We start from the raw sequence: 10,949 nt of genomic DNA, 5'->3' as shown, positions 1-10,949 counted from the left end.
CTGTTTGATATGTTTTTTAAAGCCACTGTGAAGAAAGATTTACATATAATGTACATTTTTGCTTTGTGTAGTGTGGCAGTATGGCAGTGGCTTCACGCATGCACTAATCATTTGCAGTCTGGGCTTGAGTGGTGAAGGTCTTCGCACTGCTCGCCTAGCAGCAGGCAGTCTGGCCGCCTGGGAGTGCTTTGGAACGGGGGAGGGGCTCGCCACTGCTCGTAGAGGACAGTCACTGCTGCGTGCTTTCACTTCAGTCTCCAATTCACTAGAAAAGTCGCTAGATATGTCGCTTAGTACTGTAGCTGTTTACAAAAAAGTTGCCAAGAAGATTTGGAAAGTCACCAAAGTTGGCTGGAGCTGCGTGTAGTGCTGTGTTGGTTAATATAACCAATAACAGAGGTTTTCGTTCTTCGGTTCGTACATTGGGCATGTTTTCGGGTGGATTACAAACACACGTAAGTAAAAAATGGTTGTGCAAATTCCAAATGGCCTGTTTGGCGGTAGTATGAAGGAAGGCAAAATTATTTTATTACGGGGTGTAACGGTATTATAATCATCACAATAATACCGTGATGTGTGACTTATAGAATGAAATCTTGGTTAGTGTAATTCAAAAGTGCCAGCAAAAAAACTACATCTCTCAAAATTCCCTGGGTGAGTGTGCGAGGTCTGTGTGTGAGAGATCCTATAAGAGAGAGAATGGATTGTTTTTTTCTCACATTTCCTGAATTTTTCATTCAAATCTATACATAACTTTTTGAGTTATGTTGCGAGTCTTCGTCTGGAGTGTTTCCAAGAAACACATAAAGCCGGTCAGAAGTTGGGATGTTGTAACCCGCATTTTTTTTCAATAACATTGAATCAACTCGTTGTTTAAATGGATTTGTTAAAGGGGAACATTATCACAATTTCAGAAGGGTTAAAACCATTAAAAATCAGTTCCCAGTGGCTTATTTTATTTTTCGAAGTTTTTTTTCAAAATTTTACCCATCACGCAATATCCCTAAAAAAAAGCTTCAAAGTGCCTGATTTTAACCATCGTTATATACACCCGTCCATTTTCCTGTGACGTCACACAGTGATGCCAATGCAAACAAACATGGCGGAAAGAACAGCAAGGTATAGCGACATTAGCTCGGATTCAGACTCGGATTTCAGCGGCTTAAGCGATTCAACAGATTACGCATGTATTGAAACGGATGGTTGTAGTGTGGAGGCAGGTAGCGAAAACGAAATTGAAGAAGAAACTGAAGCTATTGAGCCATATCGGTTTGAACCGAATGCAAGCGAAACCGACAAACGACACGACAGCCAGCGACACGGGAGAAAGCGAGGACGAATCTGGCGATCGCCTTCTAACCAACGATTGGTATGTTTGTTTGGCATTAAAGGAAACTAACAACTATGAACTAGGTTTACAGCATATGAAATACATTTGGCAACAACATGCACTTTGAGAGTGCAGACAGCCCATTTCAGGCACGCTAAGAACATATATTTTTCCACGATTTCAGCACTCAGGTTAACCATACCTAAATAGACACAAAATACTGAATTACACAAGACTACCCGAATGTACTCGAATGATTGAAAAAAATAAATGTTTTTAAGCTAAATTATTGGTAAACACAGTTTATGTATAACAATTTACGTAAAACCGCGAGTAATGAATAACGTTTTCATCAATTAATATATTCTGTAGACATACCCTCATCCGCTCTCTTTTCCTGAAAGCTGATCTGTCCAGTTTTGGAGTTGATGTCAGCCTCTGCTTTGAGTGTCGCAGGATATCCACACATTCTTGCCATCTCTGTCGTAGCATAGCTTTCGTCGGTAAAGTGTGCGGAACAAACGACTGACCATTTCGTCGGCTTTCCCCACAGCTTCGTATTTTGAACAAATTTCGTCCAATTTCTTGCCACTTTCGCATCTTTGGGCCACTGGTGCAACTTGAATCCGTCCCTGTTCGTATTGTTACACCCTCCGACAACACACAGACGAAAGTGAGAAAATGGCGGATTGCTTCCCGATGTGACGTCATCACTCCGAGAGCGAATAATAGAAAGGCGTTTAATTCGCCAAAATTCACCCATTTAGAGTTCGGAAATCGGTTAAAAAAATATATGGTCTTTTTTCTGCAACATCAAGGTATATATTGACGCTTACATAGGTCTGGTGATAATGTTCCCCTTTAAACATGTTTTAAAGAAAAAGGAAGTATGTATATATGTATGTGTATGTATATACTTAAACTTAGAAACATGCATGTTTTTCCTTAAAAATTCAGAACTGTATGACCTTGCTGTAAAGGTTCCACTGTATTATTGTACAAACATCTGTCTATTCTTGTCAATACAGAATGTTTGTATGTATCTGCAAACAACCCCTGTAAAGATAGGCCCTTATAGAAGAACTCCTATTGATTGATAGCTGTTAAGTTAACAAGACGATCCTTCGTCCTGCCAGCGGTGTGCGTTAGCACTGTAATCCACATCTCTTATGCCCGGTATATCTGTTTTTTGGGGGGGGTTTTGACAGCAGCAGTCATACATCACGACAGACGGGACTTGCATGTTTTTTGTTTCACCTTCCTCTGGATCATACACGGCCATTACTGTGAATGACACCTGCAATGACATACAGAATGTAACACTGCATCAGTTTGATCCTTCACTTGAATGATAAGGCAAATTAGACTGCATTATCTTGCGTAAGCACACTAAATAACACCCATATTTCATTAGCTAAAAAAATAGCTGAATGTTTTAAATATATATTAGACTGTATAATCATTATGTTTCCCCAATTTGCTTTAATGTGCTTTATCCTATTTTTGAGTTCTCATTCTGGTCTGTGTCCATTTAGACTCGCCGTAGTTCGCCTTTCCAAAACCTCTCGTACTCTTACTATACTTGCCAACCCTCCCGATTTTCCCGGGAGACTCCCGAATTTCAGTGCCCCTCCCGAAAATCTCCCAAGGCAACCATTCTCCCGAATTTCTCCCGATTTCCACCCGGACAACAATATTGGGGGCGTGTCTTAAAGGCACTGCCTTTAGCGTCCTCTCTCACCTGAAACTTTCACCCCTTAACAGCCGCATGCTGTCCAGGCGTCCGCTTTTCCCCCATATAAACAGCGTGCCGGCCCAGTCACATAATAATGTAGCGTTGGACGGGTTTAACAATGGTCTTTACTCAAAGATGACAAGAAATGCTGAATTATCTTTTAACTGGCTTAATAATAACGTTAATTTCAAGCACACACACATAAGTGAATGCAATTCATACTTGATCAACAGCCATGCATGTCCCACTGACGGTGGCTGTATAAACAACTCTAACACTGTTACAAATATGCGCCACACTGTCAACCCACACCAAACAAGAATGACAAACACATTTCGGGAGAACATCCGCACCGTAACACAACATAAACACAACAGAACTGTTGTGTTTTTATTTCCCTGCTTTCTCTTTTATTGTGATTTTTCCTCAGCTCATTAGTCTCCAGCGAGGGGCGGACACTAGGCACACCTGCAAACCATTTTCTTCAGAGTATTTAAGCTCGTCACCCACAGCTGGGCCTTGCTGGTTATTTTTCCTGCACCTTCCACGTGCATGTGCCTACTTCGCCTCGTCAGTCCCGGTATGTTGTTTTTCCTTAATCCTGTAAATCCTAACGTGTTGTGTTTGTTTCCTAGCCTCCTTGAGGCAACAAGGACTTTATCCTGTGTCATAGTGTGCCCTGGCTTCTCCCCTTGCCGACCACTGAGAAACCTGTTTTCATTTAAGTATTCATGGTGTGCACTTCTGCCCCCATCGCTTTTTGTTACACTTTTTGGACTCATTAAATGTTTTCTCTTTTTGTTATTCAAACTTGCCTCTCGTCTCTGCATCCCGGGGTCACCCCCTTGACCAGTTTGTAACATAATAACCAGCCACATCATGGACCTCGCAGAGATCGACCCGGTCAGAAGAACTCTAGACCAACAGGAAGAACAATTTGGCGTGCTTAGGGCTGGCGTCAAAGCCATGGCGGAACGCCAAGATGCTCGCATAAATATCTTGGAGACAAAGCTGGGAAGCGTACTCACCGCTCTGCAGTCGATGACTTCCCCCACCGCCGACGCAGCAGTCCCGCTGAGCCATCCTCGACCCGCAGAGATTCCGTTGCCTGACGACACCCCTCCTGCTACGTGTCCACCACTCTCCAAGCCCGAGCGTTTCTCCGGCGAGTCAGGTGACGTGCGGTCTTTCCTCACCCAGTGTGAGATTTTTTTTTAACTATTGCCAACCTCTTTTTACACTGAAAGAGCTCGTGTGGCTTTTGTCATGTCCCATATGAGTGGCCGGGCTTCCGCCTGGGCCACCGCGGAATGGGGGCGTCAATCTCCCGTGTGTGCCTCGTATGCCGCTTTTGCCAAAGCCATGAAGAACATTTTCCAGCGCGAAAGACCAGGACGTGAGGCAGCACGGTCATTACTTCGTCTACAGCAAGGTCAGCGCAGCGTCACGGACTTCGCCATCGAATTCCGAAGGCTCGCTGCTGAGAGCGGATGGCCCACTTCCGCATTGGTGGACGTCTTCTCCCTCGGTCTGGCTGAGCGAGTCCGGAAACACATGATCCCGCTCAAGACTCCCGACAACCTCGACGAGCTTGTCGCTCTGGCGGGGAGGGTTGAAAATCGCCTCGTTGACTGGGAGAGAGAGAGTTTTCGACGTCAGGGACTCTGCACTTCGTCGCACAGTGGGAGTGGCCATGGAGCGCGTCAAACATTTGCACCGATACCCAGTGTCGATGCCCTGCCGATACCACAGGAAGAGGAACCCATGCTGCTCGGAGGTAATCGTCTATCTCCAGCTGAGAGGGATCGTCGCATCCGCCTCCAACTGTGTTTATATTGTGGAGAAGTGGAGCATCGCCTCTCCCACTGTCCTCATCGTCCTGTTCGCCGCCGCACTCAAGCGCCGCCACCTCTACGCACTCAAGCGACGCCAACTCTACGCACTCAAGCGCCGCCAACTCTACGCACTCAAGCGCCGCCACCTCTACGCACTCAGGCGTCGCCTCCTCGCCCTGTTCCAGCTTCACATCCTCCAGCGATCGACCATGCCCCTCTACTGTCCGCTACAGTTCAGACACTGTCCAGACTTCAACTATCGTGTACGCTAGCCTGGGACTTATCCCAGAAATTGGACATTAGGGCACTTGTTGATTCTGGTTCCGACGATAATTTCATCGATGAGTCTGTAATTAAGCGTTATTCCATACCCGTTACTAAGTTACATAAACCTAGAGTTGTCCGATCCCTCGACGGAGGTCACCTGGCGAGCGTTATACATCAGACCCTTCCGTTATCTCTTCAATTATCTGGGAACCATTTTGAATCAATCATTTTTCTAGTCATACCCTCTCGTTCTGCTCCGGTTGTGCTTGGGCTTACCTGGCTAGCTAAACACAATCCCCATATTGACTGGGCCAAAGCTACAATAATTAATTGGGGAATTTTTTGTCATTTACATTGTCTGCGGTCTGCATGCCCTCGCACAAGGTCCTCGCGCGTCGTCACACAGGAAGTCATTGATTTGTCGGTTGTGCCCACTGCTTATCACGACCTTAAAGAAGTTTTTAGCAAAGATCGAGCGTTGTCGTTACCTCCACACCGTCCCTACGATTGTGGTATTGATCTCCTCCCTGGTGCTACACTCCCTTCTTCGCGACTATACAACATTTCTCGACACGAAAGACATGCTCTAGAGGACTATATCACTACTTCACTTGCTTCTGGTCTTATCCGCCCATCCAACTCTCCACTAGCTGCCGGGTTCTTTTTTGTGGAGAAGAAGGACAAGACACTTCGCCCCTGCATCGATTACCGTGCCCTCAATAATATTACTGTTAAGAATAAATATCCGCTTCCGCTTCTCGACTCAGCTTTCAACCCACTACACACTGCTAGACATTTCACCAAATTGGACCTCCGCAATGCTTACCATTTAGTTAGAATTAAGCAAGGAGATGAATGGAAAACTGCTTTCAACACATCCCTAGGACATTTTGAATACCTGGTCATGCCTTTCGGCCTCACCAATGCTCCTGCCGTTTTTCAGGGCCTCATAAATGACGTCCTGCGCGACATGCTCGACCGTTTCGTGGTAGTTTATTTAGACGATATACTAATTTTCTCACCTACCCCTGAACTACACGTCCAGCATGTTCGCTTAGTGCTCCAACGCCTTCTTGAAAATCGTCTGTATGTCAAAGCTGAGAAATGTGTTTTTCATTCTGAGTCGGTTCCTTTTTTGGGTTTTATTGTTGAGAGGGGTCAACTCCGAGCAGATCCGGCGAAAATACAGGCAGTGGTTGATTGGCCCACACCCACTTCTAGGAAGCTCCTTCAAAGGTTTCTAGGTTTCGCTAATTTTTATCGTCGTTTTATTCGTAATTTTAGTCGAGTAGCGGAACCATTAACAAGACTTACTTCCATTAAGCTTCCCTTTTTGTGGACCTCAGAGACTCAATCTGCTTTTGAGAAACTCAAGTCTTTGTTCACCTCTGCACCTGTTCTTATCCATCCTAACATATCCTCTCAATTTGTTGTCGAGGTTGACGCATCTGACTCCGGCGTGGGGGCTGTGCTCTCCCAGCGCTCCACCACCGACCAGAGGCTGCACCCCTGTGCCTTTTTCTCACGCCGCCTGACTCCTGCTGAACGTAATTATGACATTGGCAATAGAGAACTACTCGCTGTGGTGTTGGCACTACAAGAATGGAGGCACTGGCTGGAGGGCTCGGAGACCCCGTTTTTGGTGTTCACAGACCACAAGAATCTGGCCTATATCCGTACTGCTCAACGGCTCAATCCTAGACAAGCGAGGTGGGCGTTGTTCCTAGCCAGATTTAATTTTACCATGACCTTCCGCCCCGGTTCCCAGAATGGTAAACCAGATGCTCTGTCGAGGATGTACTCCTGCCCCGAGGAAGAGGTCAAGACCGAGACAATCATCCCTCCATCACGAGTACTGGGAGCGTTGCAGTGGGACATTGAAGGCCGCGTTAAGGAGGGACTCAAGAACGTTCCCTCTCCTAAGAACTGCCCTCAAGGGCGTTTGTTTGTGATCCCAGAGCTCCGTCCTGAAGTACTAAACTGGGCCCACAGCTCCAAGGTCGCTTGCCACCCGGGCATAACCCGTACTTTTTTCCTCCTGTCCCAGCGCTTCTGGTGGCCAACCTTCAGGGCTGACACAAAGGACTTTGTATCGGCCTGTGCCTCTTGTGCCCGTAATAAAGCATCACACCGGGCACCAGCCGGTCTTCTGCGCCCGCTTCCCATTCCCTCCCGCCCGTGGTCCCATGTGGCATTGGACTTTGTCACAGGACTTCCACCATCCAAGGGCAACACAGTGATATTGACTTTGGTTGACCGCTTTTCTAAGATGGCCCATTTTGTCGCTCTGGCCAAGTTACCCTCTGCACTCGAGACTGCTGAACTGCTCGTACGCCATGTCTTCCGGCTGCATGGTATCCCAGTGGATGTAGTTTCGGATAGAGGTCCACAATTCTCGTCTGCTGTTTGGAAGGCGTTCTGCAAGGCATTAGGAGCATCACCCAGTCTTTCCTCAGGATACCACCCACAGACTAACGGTCAGACTGAACGCACCAATCAAGACCTAGAGGCCGCAATCCGCTGCGTCTGCCACCAGCAGCCGGCCTCCTGGGCCTTCAGTCTACCGTGGATAGAGTACGCACATAATACACTCATCAGCTCGGCTACAGGTATGTCACCTTTTCACTCTGCCTACGGTTACCAACCCCCCGTTTTTAATTCTCTGGAAAAGGAGGTCGCCGTCCCATCTGTGGCTGCCCACCTGCACCGCGCACATCAAGCCTGGCGCAATACCCGGTCTGCATTGCTACGCACCTCAGAGCGCAACCAGCGCCTTGCTAACCGCCACCGCAGTACAGCACCAGACTACAAGCCCGGTCAGAAGGTGTGGTTGTCGTCTCGTGATCTTCCTCTCCAAGTGGACTCTAAGAAGCTTCAGCCAAGATTTATTGGGCCTTTTTCCATTGAACGTATCATCAATCCCTCCGCCGTTCAACTACACCTTCCTGACTCCCTAAGGATACATCCTTCGTTCCACGTCTCACTCATCAAGCCCGTTTCCACCAGTCTCTTGAGTCCTCCAGAGGTGCCTCCTCCACCTCCCAGGCTTATTGATGGCCATCCTGCGTTCTCTGTCAAGGCCATTCTTGATGTGAGGAGAAGGGGCAGGGGTTTCCAGTATCTGGTGGACTGGGAGGGCTACGGCCCCGAGGACCGATCCTGGGTCTCGCGTTCCCTTATCCTAGACCCTACACTTTTAAATACATTTTATGTTCGTTTTCCAGAGAAACCAGGTAAGCCGCCAGGTGGCGTCCTTTAAGGGGGGGGGGGTACTGTTGTGTTTTTATTTCCCTGCTTTCTCTTTTATTGTGATTTTTCCTCAGCTCATTAGTCTCCAGCGAGGGGCGGACACTAGGCACACCTGCAAACCATTTTCTTCAGAGTATTTAAGCTCGTCACCCACAGCTGGGCCTTGCTGGTTATTTTTCCTGCACCTTCCACGTGCATGTGCCTACTTCGCCTCGTCAGTCCCGGTATGTTGTTTTTCCTTAATCCTGTAAATCCTAACGTGTTGTGTTTGTTTCCTAGCCTCCTTGAGGCAACAAGGACTTTATCCTGTGTCATAGTGTGCCCTGGCTTCTCCCCTTGCCGACCACTGAGAAACCTGTTTTCATTTAAGTATTCATGGTGTGCACTTCTGCCCCCATCGCTTTTTGTTACACTTTTTGGACTCATTAAATGTTTTCTCTTTTTGTTATTCAAACTTGCCTCTCGTCTCTGCATCCCGGGGTCACCCCCTTGACCAGTTTGTAACAAGAACAAATACCCAGAACCCCTTGCAACAAAAACATCTACGGCTTTTGGAGCTCAGTGCACAACTGCACACACAACAAGAAGGAGACGAAGCAGAAGAACAAAGACACATGGCGACGACGAGTAAGAACAAGAAATATGATTGGAAAAAATAATTTCATTTCATCCAGGACACCTCGAAGGGGAAGGGGTATGCTGCCTGTCTCTCAACCCCGCTCTCAGCAGTGTTGACTTTGTATTCGGGTCAATATGAATATAAAATGTTACCGTTCTTTTAAATAATGAATTACTGTTATATTTGCATTCTGACAACCTGCAAGAACCTCAAATGTCAAGCACACCCACAAAGATGCACTCGTGTGCATGTAAATATGCACTTAACCCTGTAAATAAATATGCAAGGAAAGAAAATAAACACAATCCATCACCAAACATTTATATTATTTATTACTATGTAAATGAGGGGCTCGCCTCCAGTGTGAGGCTGACGAGTGAAAGGTGGCGCTCCTGCACAGGGACTATGATTAATAGCACTGTTGTCAGCGCGCTACAGCCGCCATGTGAGATGATGTTCCACTCGCATCGCTTGTGTATCGGCCAGACAGCACACGCATGCGAACATCTGCAGGTCAGATACTTTAACGCGAGCTCAATGACTTTTTATGATGCTCTCTAAATATTATGTTGTTATTACGGAGTGTTTTGCACAGGACTAGAATCTATCAGTGGCTTTGGGTTGCGGATGGGGCGGGAGGGGGGTGTCGGTGACATCTGTTGTTTTGCTCAACTGGCCATGACGCATGTGCCAAAACATGAAAAGCAAAGCAAAATTGTTTAAAATGGCACATTTCTTCTGGGTTTTCTTTTAATGTTTTTATGTCACAATTGTTTTTCGATGCGGTGGATTTATGTTAAAGTTAAAGTTCCAATGATTGTCACACACACACTAGGTGTGGTGAAATTTGTCCTCTGCATTTTGACCCATCCCCTTGTTCACCCCCTGGGAGGTGAGGGGAGCAGTGAGCAGCAGCGGTGGCCGCGCCCGGGAATAATTTTTGGTGATTCAACCCCCAATTCCAACCCTTGATGCTGAGTGCCAAGCAGGGAGGTAATGGGTCCCATTTGTATAGTCTTTGGCATGACTCGACCGGGGTTTGAACTCACCACCTACCGATCTCAGGGCGGACACTCTAACCTGCCTTAAGTCGAGACAAGAGAGAAAAAAAGAAGCTAGATTTGGTGCTTGTTGTGTTTACCAAAAAAAGGTATGGCTGCCAAATTGGCAACAATGATCCTTTATGCCAGAGGTCACCAACCTTTTTGAAACCAAGAGCTACTTCTTGGGTACTGATTAATGCGAAGGGCTACCAGTTTGATACACACTTAAATAAATTGCCAGAAATAGCCAATTTGCTCAATTTACCTTTAACTCTATGTTATTATTAATAATTAATGATATATATCTTTTACGGAAGTTTTTTTTGTAGAGAATAAATGATGAAAAAAACACTTTTAATTGAACGGTTTAAAAGAGGAGAAAACACGAAAAAAAATTACAATTAAATTTTGAAACATAGTTTATCTTCAATTTCGACTCCTTAAAATTCAAAATTCAACTGAAAAATAGAAGAGAAAATAAAACTAATTTGAATCTTTTTGAAAAATTAAAAAAATAATTTATGGAACATCATTAGTAATTTTTCCTGATTAAGATTCATTTTAGAATTTTGATGACATGTTTTAAATAGGTTAAAATACAATCTGCACTTTGTTAGAATATATAACAAATTGGACAAAGCTATATTTCTAACAAAGACAAATCATTATTTCTTCTAGATTTTCCAGAACAAAAATTTTAAAAGAAATTCAAAAGACTTTGAAATAAGATTTATATTTGATTCTACAGATTTTCTAGATTTGACAGAATCATTTTTTTAAATTTTAATCATAATACGTTTGAAGAAATATTTCACAAATATTCTTCGTCGAAAAAACAGAAGCTAAAATGAAGAATTAAATTAAAATGTAT

Source organism: Nerophis lumbriciformis, linkage group LG06, assembly GCF_033978685.3.
Source record: "Nerophis lumbriciformis linkage group LG06, RoL_Nlum_v2.1, whole genome shotgun sequence".
NCBI classification, from domain to species: Eukaryota; Metazoa; Chordata; class Actinopteri; order Syngnathiformes; family Syngnathidae; genus Nerophis; species Nerophis lumbriciformis.
Note: the sequence above shows the minus strand (reverse complement) of the source record.